We start from the raw sequence: 15,807 nt of genomic DNA, 5'->3' as shown, positions 1-15,807 counted from the left end.
GGAAAGCCACTGAGCTGGGTCCACGTCGCAAGTACACCTGTCCCGTCTCCCCTAACACCTCGATGGGGATGAAATCACGTGGGAAACAAAACCACACCAGATTCTACTGCTGGAGTTGTAGGGCCCCCTCCCCTTGTCACCTTCTGTTTCCCCAAATTTGAGGCCTGTGCTGTCCATGGTGTGGCCCCAGGACAGAGCAGACTCTCCTGGTCAGCGCTCAGTAAATATCTGTTGTATAAATGAGTGGTGGTCACCTTTCTTGTACCCTGGGCCAGTGCTGGCAGCTAGGGTTCTGGACACCAGGCAGAACCGTCCAGAGACAGCTCCCTTTTCTTACAAAAATTTACACTGCTCCCCACTCTTACATTTAGTGAGCAAATATGTGCTGTGTGCTGACAACGTGACAGACTGAACAGGATGGAGGTACCTCCACCTGTCAGTCAGTCTCTGGTGCAGCTGGAACAGGGCTCTGTGTTTTCCAGACATTTGGTGGTGGCAAGGCACGGTGAAGACCCTGTGAGTCACGTGGCAGGTGCGGAGCCCTGTCTCAGCAAATACCAGTGGAGGGGGAGCACTCTCAGTGGCAGGAGTCCAACACAAGGTCCTGACTACCTTCAAAAGCCCAGATGTTGCCCACGCAGGGGCCAACTCGTGTACAGGTTATGGAGGTATCGCTATTGAAGGTTGCAAGGGACTCTTCATATATTGATGACTAACCTCAGTGTAACCGATGTGGAGACGGGGGTTTTGAGGGGTAATTGGGGTTAAGGGAAGCCAGGAGCGTGGGGTCCTAATCAGATTAGCATTGGTGCCCCATAGGAAGAGGCACAAACCACCAATCTCTCTCTGTCTCTGCCTGGTGAGGACACAGACAAGGTGCCCTCTGCAAACCAGGAAGAGTCCCCACCAGGAACTGAGTCAGCCGACTCCGGGATCACTGGCTCCGGGATCTCTGGTTCCGGGATGGCCAGCTCTGGGATCTCGGACGCCCAGCCCCTGAGCTGTGAGGAATATGGGTCCCTCTCTGGTGTTGTGTTAGCAGGTGAGCGAAGACCAAAGTCATCGGAACAGCCAGGACATTTTTACTTACACAAGAAGGTCTCTCTAGACCAATTCTTGACCTACTTTCACAGCGCAGCCCAGCGGGAAATGCAGATCATTATAATTATGATGTCATTCTGGTTCCATAAGGACTTTTCTTCTGAGGGGCTCAGATTATTTAAAAAAATATTAGGTAGGAAATAGCGTTATTACTCCTAATTCACAACCAGCATCGGAAGACAGGCTTTCAAGTAAACATCCCAGTAGGAACAAAGCTGTTGGTCGCTGAGGGAAAGGTAAAACCTAATCCTTAGAACGGCGGTTTTGTTATTATGGAGTACTTCCCCATATGCTTTTTTAGGCTAAACCGGGGTAGTTTTGTGTTCCGCCAGTGGGGTCAGATGCAGGCTAAGCATGTCTGAGCCCCAATACCCTGTGGGGCCCATGGTGGCACACAGCCTCCCACTCTGCACTTTGCAGCCACCAGGCCATCTACCCCACACCACGGGAGGGATCACGGGACGCATCCTTTGGATGAATCCAAAGGGTGCTGATTCATCAGGTGCTTTCTTTTTAAAGCAGGAGTGAAAAGGCTGTTCTTTGTTCATAGGATTTGTCAGAGTTAAGCATTCAGTAAGACTTCACACAGACTGTGAGACCAGCCTGCATGCTGCTCCCGGCATATGTTTACTTATGTAGAATCTCAAAAAGAATTGAATAAAATGCACGCTTGGCAAGAGAGGCCATGGCGAAGATTAGCAGACGTTCAGATGTGCACATAGATAGAGGATGAGAAACGTCCGATGAGGACGCCTGCCTCTGACCTTGACCATCACTGAGGAAATGTTCCTGGAAGGTACAGAGTGCGTGCAATCAGAATTCCACAGGAGGTTGCAGGTGCCTAGGAAATCTCTCCCAAGCACACGCTGGGACGCATTCGTATTTGTAACGCTGCAGCTGAGGCTCTTGGAAAGGACTCAAGGTAGCCCAAGACCACAAAGCTAACGTGCGTTCAGGAGAAGCGTCGGATGTCACGGACATTTTCCCTCAGGCTCTCGCTCATTGAGGGTCCCAGCCCACCTGCAGCGTAGGACAGAAGCCACAGGTCCACGGCCAGCTTGTGTTGGCCAGAACCCCATGCCCCAGGCGTATCCTTGGGGAAACTGATACTTACAGGAAAGGTGTAAAACCCTTGTGCTAACAGCAGACGAAAAAAACCCCAAAAACCAAAAAATCCCACAAAAGGCAGATACGTTTCCAAGGATTTCGTTAAGTCATGGGGTAACCTTCAAAAGCTTGGGCCCACTCCTCTGCAGGGCTCTGCCTACCAGCCAAATTGGGATATTTCTCAGCTAGCCCACAGGCACATTGTGATGCGTCCTTAATTAAGGCTCCTAAAATGGTTTTAAATTCCCAGGTGGGTACGTGGAAAAGGTGTGTAACTGATGGATTTTGCTTTAAGCAAAACGGCACACCTCTCTTCTCGTCCTTGGAATAAAGGCGTCAGCACACGGAGGTGCCAGGACAGCCCTTCTGCAGAGTCACCTGCCATCAGATCGATGCCTGCGCCAGAATAAAGGCGGTGTGCCGTGAGAAGGCTTTTTCCCCACTATTTTCAACAGACTTAACTGCCTTTTGCAAAAACATTTCAGTCCTTGGGAGATGTGTATGTGTGCGTGTATTAAATATGTGCATGTGTACATATATATGAATATCGATCTATGTCATACACACACACAGATGTGTACAGAGGTCACTTTTAAATTTTTTTTTTTTAACGTTTATTTTTTTTTATTTTTGGGACAGAGAGAGACAGAGCATGAACGGGGGAGGGGCAGAGAGAGAGGGAGACACAGAATGGGAAACAGGCTCCAGGCTCCGAGCCATCAGCCCAGAGCCCGACGCGGGGCTCGAACTCACGGACCGCGAGATCGTGACCTGGCTGAAGTCGGACGCTTAACCGACTGCGCCACCCAGGCGCCCCCAGAGGTCACTTTTAAACACAGTAAACAGGCAAAGCAAAACACATGTGGTCTGCACCATAACGCTCCAGAAAGCACCCACAGGGTAATAAACTCTTCACCTCGGGTGTTTGGTTAAATGCAGCAATAACGGCGCCCACAGAGTCTAGGAACGGGAAGAAAAACAGGTGTTCAAGAGCTCACCCGTATAAACGACTCACACACCAAAATATCTTCTGCAAAATCAGCTAGTCCAGGGAAAGTGCCTCGGAGACTCACAGACCATGGGCGGAAGCTGATGCAGCCTGGAGGTGGCGGGTCAGCCCCTGGGGGCAGAGTGTCTGTGTGCAAGGACCATAGGAAGGTGGCACACCGCCTCCCCTGCAGGGCCACCCTGGACCGCCATCGCCCCATTCCCTCTAGTCCCCTGGGGCCAAACCACCGGTGTTTACCAGTGCTTGGGGCACAGTGACGCGTGCCACTTCCTGGCCGAGGTGGCCAGGACCCAGCGTGACTTTACTCCCGGGCAGAATGGTTGCCGGAGGAGAAGACCTCCAAGGCCGCACGGCGGATGGCAAGGCCCCCGTGTGCCCGGCTTGGGGGCTATGTGCTCTGAGGCCCAGCAGGACCCGGGCTCTGTCATCTTCTGCACGTGGCTTCTGAGGTCACCGTGCGTGCCTCCATCTTGCCAACAGGTGGGAACCACACAGACAGAGGGTCTGTGGGAGGTCACGCGCCGGCTTGGTGGTGCTGCGTCACTGCCGTGGCTGGCTGCGGGGAGGCTGGGGACAGGGAGGACGAGAAGGGAGTCCGGCGGCCAGCTGGCCGGCCTCTGCCCGCTGTCTGACCCTCCAAATCTCTGGTTTGAGGCCTGCCTTTCCCAACCATTCCTTTCACTTGTGTGTACTAACATCTCCCTCCAGTAGCTTCGGTTGTCGGGTTCTTCCGTCTCACGTGGATTAAGTTAACTGTCTCCCGGTAAAGTCTCCATGTATGTCCTACTCAATGTATACATTGCATATTGCTGCATAAACTACTCCAAAGCTTAGTGACTGAAAATAAAATGAAACTTCTATTATCTTGTGCATAAGTACATATGCACACAAGTACTTCAGTAGGGTGGCTTTGTATTTTAAAAATTTGGTGACAGATAGTAAACAGCTTCTCTACTCTCTTAGTTTTAAAAATTCAAGGCGACATTGACCCAGTGGCTTCTGTGTTCCGGGCATCACGCGGGCGGAGGGGACGCAGAACCGCGGGTGAGATGCACATCCCTCCCAGCTACACTTACAGCCAGTACGCAACAAGTGAAAATGTCTTCGGCACAAGGTCCCATTTGCTCGTCGGAAAAATGGGGAAACAGCTCCCAGAAGGAGACGCCATAGCAACATCACGGCGGTCGTGGACGACAAAGGAGGCTGGGAGACACAGCTGAAGTGAAGAGGGTGTTTCCTGCCACCAGGAGACACAGCTCACTACCCCGAGTGTGCGGTGGGCGGCCTGTGGGCCCTGCCGTGCGCGTGGCAGGAGGGGAGGGGTGCTGACCCGAGGGGTGTCCGGCTGCTCCGTGTTGCTCCGCGTGGACCCCGGGGAGCGGGACGAGGCAGGGAATTCTCCTCCTCCCCCCGGCGGGGCGGCCCTGGGGCAGCAGGCATGGGAAATTCCTCTTGTCTGAGCCGGGGTTAGCAGCCACGGAGGTGACGACAAAACAATTCAGCACAGGAGAAAACGGATAAATACGCACATTATTTCAGGAAAGATTCCAGACCCGATGGGAGATAATGGGGAAAGTCCCTGCACCATCAATGCTGCTGAGATAAAAAGCACATAATGCAAGAGAAGGCAGGAAGCGAGGAAGGAAAACCAGGGAGAGGTCTGTCCTGTGGGAGAGAGGTCTGTCTGTCCTGGGAGAGTGGTCTGTCTGTCCTATGAGGGGGGGGGGTCTGTCTGTCCCAGGGGTGGGGGGGGGGGAGCGTCTGTCCGCCCCAGGGGAGAGAGAAGTCTGTTTGTCCCGGGGAAGAGAGAGGTCTGTTTGTCCCGGGGGGAAAGAGAGAGGGGTCTGTCTGTCCCGGGGTCAATACGAGGCTGGAGGACAAGCCAGGAGGACGGGTGGTTCTCTCTGTGGCAAAGGGGCGCCCTGAATAAGTTAATGCCACTGAACTGCACACTGACAGTCAAAATGGTGAATTTCATGTCTTGTGCATTTTGTCACAATAAAAGAAACTGATGCCATTTCTCTTTGCCTGCAACTTTTTGAGTGCTGATAACAAGCCATTCAGGCCGGAGCATGAGCTCGAAATCTTGTGAGTCCACACTATAAACCTTAATCTCAGGAAACACAGGAAAGCAGACAGGAGAGAATGACCTCCGACCCCAGAGCTCTCCAGCCTTCCCGTCTCCCACCTGCACCCCCCTTCGTCCCGCATCAGCCCCTGCCGGTGAATGCTGGCTGCATGTGACTTTTCCCCTCCCTTAACAACTAACTGTGACCCATTATAAAGCGTTTAGAGCCTCGCAGGGTTACCATATTCAGAGAGAGATGAAAAACTTTTGAAGAGAAGGAAAGTCTGGGAAGTAGTTTCGTGGGATGGAGGGAGCAGAGATTAACTGGTCAGACAGTCCTAATTCAACCGTTATCAGTAGTGACAAAAGGCATGTGCTTGGCAAAATGTTAACTGCTTCTGAGTCTCGCTCTCCTCATCTATAAAGTGGGGACAATAATATTCAACTAGCGGTGTGCTTTTAGGTGGCAATTAAAGAATTCAAAAGCAAAAAACTGAAGACAGTACCAGATGTGGTAGACGTGAACTCTACTGTGTGAGTAATAACGTGGAACACCAGTGGTCTAAATGTACAAAGTGAAAGACAGAGGTTGTCTGAGTGGATCACGCAACAAGACCTGATCATATGCTGCCCACAAGAAACCCATTTTAAATATAAAGACACAGATAGACTCAAAGTAAACAGACGGAGAAAAATACACCATGGTAACAAAACGCAGAGAAAGCAGCCAGTCGGAGGGACTTCAGAGCAGGAAGGTCATGAGGGAAGAAGGGCATTCCAGAATTCTCCAAGAAGACACGGCGTTCCCTCATGCACACACCTAACAACAGGGCTCTGTCGCTCTCTCGGAGGCAGGAACCGATGCAATTGCCAAGAAAAGTAGATCGGCCCCCGATTCTAGTGGGACGCTTCAACACCCCACTGTCAGAGACGCTCCACAGGCAGAAAATCGGTGAGGACACAGTCGACTCCACAACACCCTCCATCGAGGGGATCTCACTGGCATCTCTGGGCCACTTCACCCAAAACAGTGGAGTACACCTTCTCCCCCCCCATCACACTGACCACACCCCCCATTCCGAGCCGTAAGACACATCCTGACAGGCTGCGGTGAGCAATGGAGCTGAGCACATGCAGAAGCCCACCCACAGCCTTCCTTCCAAGGCTTTCCGCAGCTTTCTTGTCTCCATGGCTTCTTTTCACTAGATCCGCCTAATTAAATCTGCTCTGGGGAGGTATGTGGCCGCTCAGATTAAACAGTCGTTGTCTCCTGTTTCCCCCAGTTTCTGTATCTCAGGTAGGAGTGAGTTCCCAACATGAACCATGGCAGTGAACTATTATGATTGGGACCCCAAAATCTGGCCATAGAACACTTCCCCTGCTCCCACCCCATCTGGCTCGGTCCCTGTATTAGGTATTATTATGTCACATCTTCTCTCCCCCAGAATCTATCATGTCATCTTTCTTGGGTATCACAGATGGTCAAGAAATATGTAACTGAATAAAACCACTTTAAAACCATCTCACCTCTCTTAGGAGAGAGGCTCCCAAGTTACACTTGCTACTGAAACTGGAATATGGATTCGGAGCTCTTCCCTCGGGTCCTCGGTCAGCACACGGCACAGGTGTGATGTCCTGAAACCACCAGCGTGGGCACACTCTGCTGGGGTCTCCTGATCTCGTGAAATTTTAGCTCAGGCAGGTACTTTTGTAAGAATGCTGCATGAGGGGGACTTGGAAGTCTGTCCTGAGGCATCAGGAGGTGGGGTGTATGAATAGAAATCCGGGCAAACCCCACACGAGCAGGTGCTCCCAGGGTGTACCGGGAATGGGGTGACGTGACAAAGATTGGCCGTGGACACACACTCTGACTTTAAGTCCACAGGCATAAAAATGGTGAAGTATGACCTTACGGCTCTCAAAATAAATAACTACATAAATAAATAGTTTGTATTCGACGCCGTCCCACATGCACAGGGGCCTCCAGGGTGTAGAGAGGGTAACCTTGTGAAAGAAAGAGGCAGGCTCGGCCGCTTGCAGCCGTAACAGCAGAGTTAAAATGGCAACTCCAAGTCTCAAACCCAAATCACCATTTGTCAAAAATATGACTTTTACATGTCATAATATGCTAATGACTTTTATTTCTTCCAACTCGTTAAAAAAGGAGATGTTTCCATCTTTGACAATTCTATGGCAAACGTACTGCTGTCTTCACCTCGTCCAGTCTTCCCCTGCTTTCCAACAAATCTTAGCTCCTAACACCAGTTACTAAGACACACACACACACACACTCGGATCCAGAAACGAGCTCCATTCAGGCCAGGAATGGTCGGGATCTCACCTCCAGGAGCCTGCCGAAGGGCGTTTGCATCACTTGTACCAGAGCAGAGCAAGAGCGGCTCTAGGTCAATGTCAAAGAGAGAACGATTCAAAAGGAATTTTGTTTTCCTGGGAGGCTTTTTTTTTTTTTAATTCAGCAACTCTAATGCATAGATGGCTAGTTCTAAGTCCAGATCTTCATGTTGAAAATCTTACATGATTTTCCAAAAAAGAACCCAACAAGCAGCAAAATTCATCTGAATGTTAAAGAACAGTGAACATCCTACAAAATCTACCCCTCCGTACACTAAAAGAGCTGTATGTGCACACACACGTGCACACGCATGCATGCACATGCACATACGCACACGTGCGTGCACACGCACATGCACACACACGCACACACACGCACTCACATGCACACGCAGGAATGCACTTGTGTGCACGTGCACATTCACACACACACGTGTACACACACTCACACAAATGCACACATAAATGCACACACATGCAGTCACACGCATACATACACATGCACACCCACACACGTGCACACTCACAAATGCACTTGTGTACGCATGCACACTCGCACGTGCACACGTACACATTCATGTGCACACATGCACACTCACACATGTGCGTGCACACACATGTGCATACTGAACCCAAACACAGGCAAACAATGTGTCAGGCTATTAGTCCACATTTTATGACCAACGTTTCTAAGTAATTTACTGAGGTTACTAAGTGTCTCAATCAGTCACCAAGGGTTAATGGAAACACAGGCCCCCATTGTGAGCATTCGATAGTCGTGTCGGAGTGGAGAACGAATGGTTTTCCCCCAGAACGTGTTTGTGTGAACCAGGGCACCTTCATCATATTGCCTACGGCCCCTGGAGTCCACCGGAAAGGGGACAAGCCGGGAGAGTCGGGGAGGTGTCACGGCGCACAGAGGATGTGCCCTGTGAGGGACGGACGTCAGGCTTCTGAGACACGGTCACGTTCGCGCAGGACTGCACGCGGCCCCTCACCCGCGAATGCAGCCCAGGACCGGTGGGCCTTCACCGGCGAGGGGATGGAAACAGAAGGCCGGTGACCCTTACTGAACACCTGCAACCACGGCCCCCCACCCACGCGTCTGCTTTCCTCCAGCTGAGAGAAGAGGAGACAGACTGGGAGCCCAAATCTCACAACTGATGCTGCTGGGCAGATGTTTGAGCCCTGAGCCTCTCCCTAAACTTTTTTGACTCTGACTCCTACCTACGGTTTGCTGACACATAAAAATAACATGAGCAGACAAGTAAAAAACGGGAATGTCTAGGGCACATTTATCGCATCTCACTTCTTTAAAAAAGTTCCTGTTTACAAGTTTATTCTTCTCTGTTTTAAAAAAGCAACGAATCAGAGAATTGTGTCCTCGGAAAGGTATGTCTTGTTGATGTCACGGGACACTTGGCTGTGGTTCACCAGCAGTACTGAGGTACCAGATATTTACGTCGCAAAGTCAGAGCCAGTCTCCTATCATCTCTAGGACAATTTCTACTTATAAGCGTGTTCCAGTATCTTGTTTTAAAGTTTATTTATTCATTTTGACAGAGAGTGCACAGGTGTGTGTACAAGTAGGAGAGGGGCAGAGAGACAGAATCCCAAGCATACTCCTTGGGCACAGAGCCCAACGCAGGGCTCGAACTCATGAACTGTGAGATCATGACCTGAACTGAAACAGAGAGACAACTCACTGTGCCACCCAGGCGCCCCTCAAGTATCTTCTTTTAAAAAAAAAATTAATGTTTATTTTTGAGACAGAGAGAGAGAGCATGAGCAGGGGAGAGGAAGAGAGAGAGAGGGAGACACATAATTGGAAGCAGGCTCCAGGCTCTGAGCTGTCAGCCCAGAGCCCACCATGGGCTTGAACCTACAAACCACAAGATCATGACCTGAGCCGAAGCTGGACTCTCAGCTGAGCCACCAAGGCGTCCCATCCCTCAAATATCTTCTTAAAGTGACTCTAAATGCACAATGTTACATTCATCCGTTAGTGTCGTTTTGAAATATGATTGAACTTACTGAGAAAAATGAATCACGAAACATTGTTTAAAAATACACATATCAGCTGCTTTCCAACTATGAATACTGAGACAAACCATTCAGATGGTAGACATCAAGAAGTTTCCCCTAACAATACTTTTTTCATCTATTTCTATTCTTATCCCACTATGGAAACTATTGAAAATGTGATCGATGAAACAGAACACGGACATCTACTTTGAAAACATAAGTTCTCATGACAAAATTTCAGGTGGAAACTGCCTTATCTGGTAGAATCTCTGCCATACATAACTGTAGCAAAATTTTGGCAAAACACCAAAAGCAAGATAAAGCAGTCTGTAGGTCATTAAGTCCTGGGACTCTGGGCAGAGAGATGCACAGGCAGAGATTAATAGAAGCGTGGAAGGTCAGGAAGAAAAGGACAGAGTTTTCTTGAGGAAAGGAGAGACTTTCTTGAGAGGAGAGGAACGAGCAGACAGAAATAGGGGTGAGTTGATATTCCTTCAGTGGCATCAGGACATTATTTCGTCTTGGAGCAAATCCCTTCTTTGTACTGACGCAGAGAACGGTACCAGGATGGGTTCGGTGAGCCTCATTATACCGAGAGGATCATTTTAATGGGCTTCTTTGAAGCAATTTAGAAAATCTCCCCTCGAGTGCCAGCCTACAATGGGCTGCTCATGTGACCACTAGCAGCCAGGACACCATTTGTCCTGGGGACAGGGCATTTCCCGGCTTAACTGAAGAAGCCGTGTATTCACAATGCATGCAGTATCGCCTGCTGGTCTGAAGTCTAGGCAACGGCAGACTTTAAATAGTATTTCCTGTGACCAGAAAGGCCACAAACCAGTTACAGAAAGTTTAGAATATATGAAGGAGGAGGAGGAAAGCACAGGAATGCAGAGCTCTATTTTATGTTGGCATCTATGTACCTTCTCTATGGGAGGGCTTTGTGGCGCTCGCAAACAGGTGCTCACTGCAGCTCTCCCCACAGTTTTCGAAACGTAATGCATTACATCACAAGGCTGCAGAGGATTTCGTCACATGGGAGATACGTGGTTCAGTAGCATCCCCTTACTGTCAGACTTAAGGCCGTTTCCAAGTGTTTGCTTGTATAAAGTAAGTTGCAAAACAAGCCGGTATGGGAGCTTTTGCTAAATTTTTACTTATTTTCACAGAGGGAGTCTCAGGATTAGAATTATAAGACCACAGTGTACAGGCATTTTCAAGATGATGGTTAGGTAATAAGAGAATTTGTTACTAAAAAAAAAAGTTGAATATTCAATAAAAGTTTTATCAGTATCATCACTATTCCTTTTTGGAATTAAAAAAGAAAAAAGAAAAAAGAAAAAAAAACAAAACAAAACAAAACACAACCCCTGGGGCACCTGGGTGGCTCAGTCACGAAGCTGGTGTCCAACTTCGGCTCAGGTCATGATCTTGCAGTTCATGAATTCAGGCCTCGCATCGAGCTTTGTGCTGACAGCTGTGAGCCTGGAGCCTGCTTCAGATTCTGTGTACCTATCTCTCTCTTCCCCGCCCCCGCTTATACTCTCTTTTTCTCTTTCAAAAATAAATAAACATTTAAAAAAAATTTTTAAAAACACCTAGCACAAAACCAGAAATCAGAACAAAGCAAAACAGCATCTGGGCTAAAATAAACTGCCTTTTGCGGCCACCAAATAATTCATGTTTTTAGTAGAAAGGAAGATACGCTAATATTTTATTTTAAAATAACTTGTATTCTGTAAATAAAAACAAACCTGTTTTACTCAAAAAAAAAAAAATCATGCTTTCTCTTTTGTAAAATGAAAGGTCTGGGGCTCTGGGAAGGGAAGCAGACCAGATGATAGATCCAGGGCGACAGGTGCGGAACCCCGTGTCTGTCTGGAACCTTGCAGCCCTGGTGCGCTCACCAATGATCACCTTTAGGGACGCTCTTGTCCTTCTCGGGTTTCTCCAAGAGAAGGTCAAAGCAAAGAATGACAGAAACAGAACCTCTTCTATGCCTCTACTACCATTTCGCCCCGTGGACTCCTGGGACAGCCTGGGGAGGGGGCTTCTCCCAGGTCGGTCTTCCTTGTGGTCTCATCTGTAGGTGGACACAAGGGGTGCTCACAACTGCTCAGCCCTGGGATGTACCTCTGTTCTTGGATGCCGGCTCAGCCCTGTGGCCCACCTTGTGTGGGGGCTGATGGGTGACAGTCTGCAGCTGGGACGGGAGGGCTGGGAGGGGGTGCAGGGGGGACTGAGCATCAAGCCGGGAGCTGTCTGGGAGTCTAAAGGATGAGGAACCATTCGAGATCACGATGACGGGAAAAGCCAATGTGTATACTGCCTTTGCCATAAACTAGGGACAGACGCAGTTGGCTCAAAACCCAAATCCAAGACTTGGCAAGTGTGTGCTTTCTGGGGGTTGCTAAGTCAGCACTGCTTAGCCATTATAGTATGCAGACTAACTGGGAAAAAAAAATTTATTTTTTATATTTATATATATTTGGACTATTACTCTGTGTCGGGCATTATGATAAGGACTTTACACACATGATCTCATTTAACGCTGACCACACTTGGAGCTGGGGACTGTTACTGTCCCAAGTTTACAGGGAAAAGTCAGCAAGGCCAGGCCTTGCCCAAGGTCACAGAGCTATCTGTAGGCCTCCCTTCCATGTCCCAGGGAGGCTCCCCAGGCCTCCCTGCCACGTCCCACAGGCTCCAAACCTAAACTCCCCTGACAGCTTCGAAACATAAAGGCAATGGATCTGTTCCTGAGACAACCACACACAAAACTATGAACGTGATTATAGGGTAGACTTCACTTCAAGACACCCCGAGGATGTCCTCGACGGTTCACTTAAGGATCTTCAGACTACCACTGACATCTGCAGACATGAAGGTGGCACGAAGACCTGACCCCAAGCCGCCCTCTGGCCCTGTCGCCCAAACGCCCCTACATCCAGCCAAGGACCACACCTGGGTGCTCCTTTCTCCTCGGTGTCTGTGACTCGTGGTTGACTCCGCGGTTTCTACCCCTTCTCCACTGAACAAGATCCTCATCGCTCACCACAGGCATCAAGTGTCACTTCTGCCAGGAAGTTTGTTGTTTAATCTTTCAGCTGCAATCAACCCTCCTTCCTTTATATGCCTCCTAAATATCACCTTCTCTTATTAAATCCCTTCCAGTCTAAACATGTAGAATGGGTGCTTTGTTTTTTGTGCTGTTGGTTTTTTTGGTTCAGGGAAAATCAATCTATTAACTAAATGGGTATAAATAAATAAACATTGTGACACAGGCAGGTGTCTTGATTCTTCCCAGTTAAATACTAACGGGTCACTCTTGACCACAAGCAAAGAGATGGGAAGGGGACAGGAGCGTAGACAGACTGCAAGCTCAGAGCACTGTGGCTTTCAAGTCAGTAGCCACAGACCTCACTGAGATTTGATCCAGCAAACTGGCCGACAGAGGGGAACCCCTGGAGGGGTCTAAACTGGCTGTGAGCAACTACCAGAGGTAGTCATGCACACTGTGGAATCAGAAAGAAGACTCACGTACAGAGGAGTCAGAAACTGCTGAGCCCTGCGTGCCTGTCAAGGTCACTAAACCATAAGCTTCTCAAAGCAGAGAAGTTCTGTTCAGGCCGTTTCTTGACCCTGGCACGGTGGACAGAATCTAGGTGGTGCTGGGTGTCTCCACATTCTGGGGGTCATGCCTCTGTGGGACTCCCTCCTCTTGCATGCAGGCAGGACGTGGCCCTAAGCAGGGCCACGGTATCACTCTTGTGACCGGGTCCATTAGGAGGACCGTCAGAGGCTCTAGGCTCTCTGGCCCCACTGTGGGCTTCGAGGAACACCACGGCCCCAGGAATCCTGCCACCAAGCTCAGTGACCCTGGGAGCGGGCGCCCACTAACACAAGCTGACGAGTGAGAACACTGCCCTGGCCAACACCTTTCCTGAGGTCTGGTGGAGATCCAGCTAAGCTATGCCCAGACTCCTGACTCACAGAAATTGTGACATACTAAATGTGTGTCCTTTTAAGGCATGTGTCTGCAGTAATTTTTCATGCAGCCCAAAGCTGATATTCCTAGAATTCCAATTTCCCTCCAAAAGCATGCTCTTTATATACTCATTAGGACCCTGCTTCTCTCTTGACTCAAGATTCTCAACATGTCTAACTTTTCCTATGTTTTGATCAGTTCAGTTAGGACGGGCCTCACGTTTATATGTCTACACGTTCACACAGACAAAAGCGCAGAGTAGATCTTCACCGACAGCAGGTATAAAATTTTATAAACTGAAATTGAGTTGAAGAACATTCTAGAGCACAGAATCAGTGAGTTGGCCAATCCTAGTATCCAAACAATCAAAGGACTTTCAAGTTGTTTTCACAAATCGCTTTTGAGATAGGGAATTTCTAATTAAAAATTGCTACAGTCTGGCTGTCAAACCACAGAGATGTCACACGTCTCTTACTGCAATTACACGCAAGTCCCAATTAGGAAAGTATCTGCTTTTCCAGGCTTATTGAGATCTAATTGACAAGTAAGAATGTGTAAGTTTAAGCTGTGCAGACAGTGATTTGACACACGTAGGTGCTGCAGCATCACCACAGCCAACATTCACCACCTCACGGTTGCCTTTTTTCCTCTTTGTGACCAGGTCTACTCTCTTAGCAACTTTCAAATAGGTAATGCCGTATTTTAAGGCGCACTCATCAGGCTGAACACTTGAGCCCTGGGACTCGCTTGTATTATAACTGCAACATTTCCCAGCCCCTCCCCTGCAACCACCATCTACTGTTGATGAGTTAGGCTTTCTTAGATTCCAAATGTAAGTGGGATCGTACAGTACTTAGCGTTCTCTGACTTACATCACTTAGTATAATGCCCTCAGGGTCAATCCATGTTGCCAAAATGGCAGGACTCCCTTCTTTTCTGTGACTGAATAATATACATAATGCATACACATAAAACAGCATCTTTATCCATTCATCTAACAGTGGACACTTAGGTTGTTTTGCTATCTTCCCTCTTGTGAATAAGGCCACAGTGATCATGGGGATGCAGGTGTCTTTTTAAGTTAGTGTTTTCATTTCCTTAGATAAATACCCAGAAGTGAATTTGCTGGATCCTATGCTAGTTCTGTCTTTGTTTTTCTGAGGAACCTCCACACTGTTCAGAGCGGCCGCACCAGTTTGCCTCCCCACCCACAAGGCAAGAGGGTTCCCCCTTGTCCACATCCTCGCCAACACCCGTTGTTTCTGGTGTTTTTGATGCTAGCCATTCTGACAGGTGTGAGGCAGAATCTCATTGTGGTTCTGATCAGGATCTCCCTGATGATCAGTGATGCTGAACATCTTTTCATGTGTCTGTTGTCCAACTGGACGTTTTCTTTGGAAAAAATGTCTGTTTAGGTCCTCTGCTCATTTTTCATTTCAACTGTTGATTTTTTTTTGGCCATTGAGTTATAGAAACTCTTTACATAGGCTGGATATTAGCCCCTTATCAGATATGTGGCTTGCACATACGCCCTCCTACTCTGCAGCTTGCTTCATCATTGTGCTGATGGTTTCCTTTCCTCTAGAGAAGCTTTTTAGTTTGATGTGGTCCCACTCGTTGATTTTTGCTTCTGTTGCTTGTTTTGCAAATTTATGTAGTTAAAATTGATTCCCTGTGGTGAACAAAGTTTACTTCTTCACAACTGTTGTTAATTTTCTAGATGTTCTTTCTCCCGGTGTGAACAGGAAGAAATCACGTCTGCACAGCGGGCATGGGTTCATCGATGTGAAGGGCACTTCTGCGTTAATAGATCTCCTCCGAGAAGACTGGAAAGTGCCCGTCTTTTACTCAAATGAATGACTGAGGCATTTTCATGGCTTTATGCCTCTCATTATCCAAGGGCTCTTCATCACATGACTTATGTATCCCATGTTATAACCACGTGTACATAAAATATAAACATAAAATTGACTGTACCAGTGATTAGGGAGAGAGTAAGATGAAGCTTTTTCCCTTATATACAATCAGCTACACAGGGATCTCTTTTCTTCCATAAATCCATGGTTTGACTAGAGAAATATATCATCTTTATTAAAATCTGAATTTTAAAGATTCATCAAGTTACTGACAGCACTAGTAAGCAAATAAAATGGCATG

At 48.3% G+C, this 15,807-nt stretch overlaps 1 protein-coding gene across 8 annotated transcripts in view; it reads right to left on the bottom strand.

Annotated features, from left to right (window-relative positions):
* DLGAP2 (DLG associated protein 2) overlaps window positions 1-15,807 on the bottom strand; it is a 781,526-nt gene that overhangs the window by 310,298 nt on the left and 455,421 nt on the right. The window lies entirely within an intron of this gene.

This window comes from Puma concolor, chromosome B1 (genome assembly GCF_028749965.1).
Source record: "Puma concolor isolate L17-30 chromosome B1, mPumCon1.1.hap2, whole genome shotgun sequence".
Lineage (NCBI taxonomy): Eukaryota > Metazoa > Chordata > Mammalia > Carnivora > Felidae > Puma > Puma concolor.
Note: the sequence above shows the minus strand (reverse complement) of the source record. Positions and strands in the feature narration are given on the sequence as shown.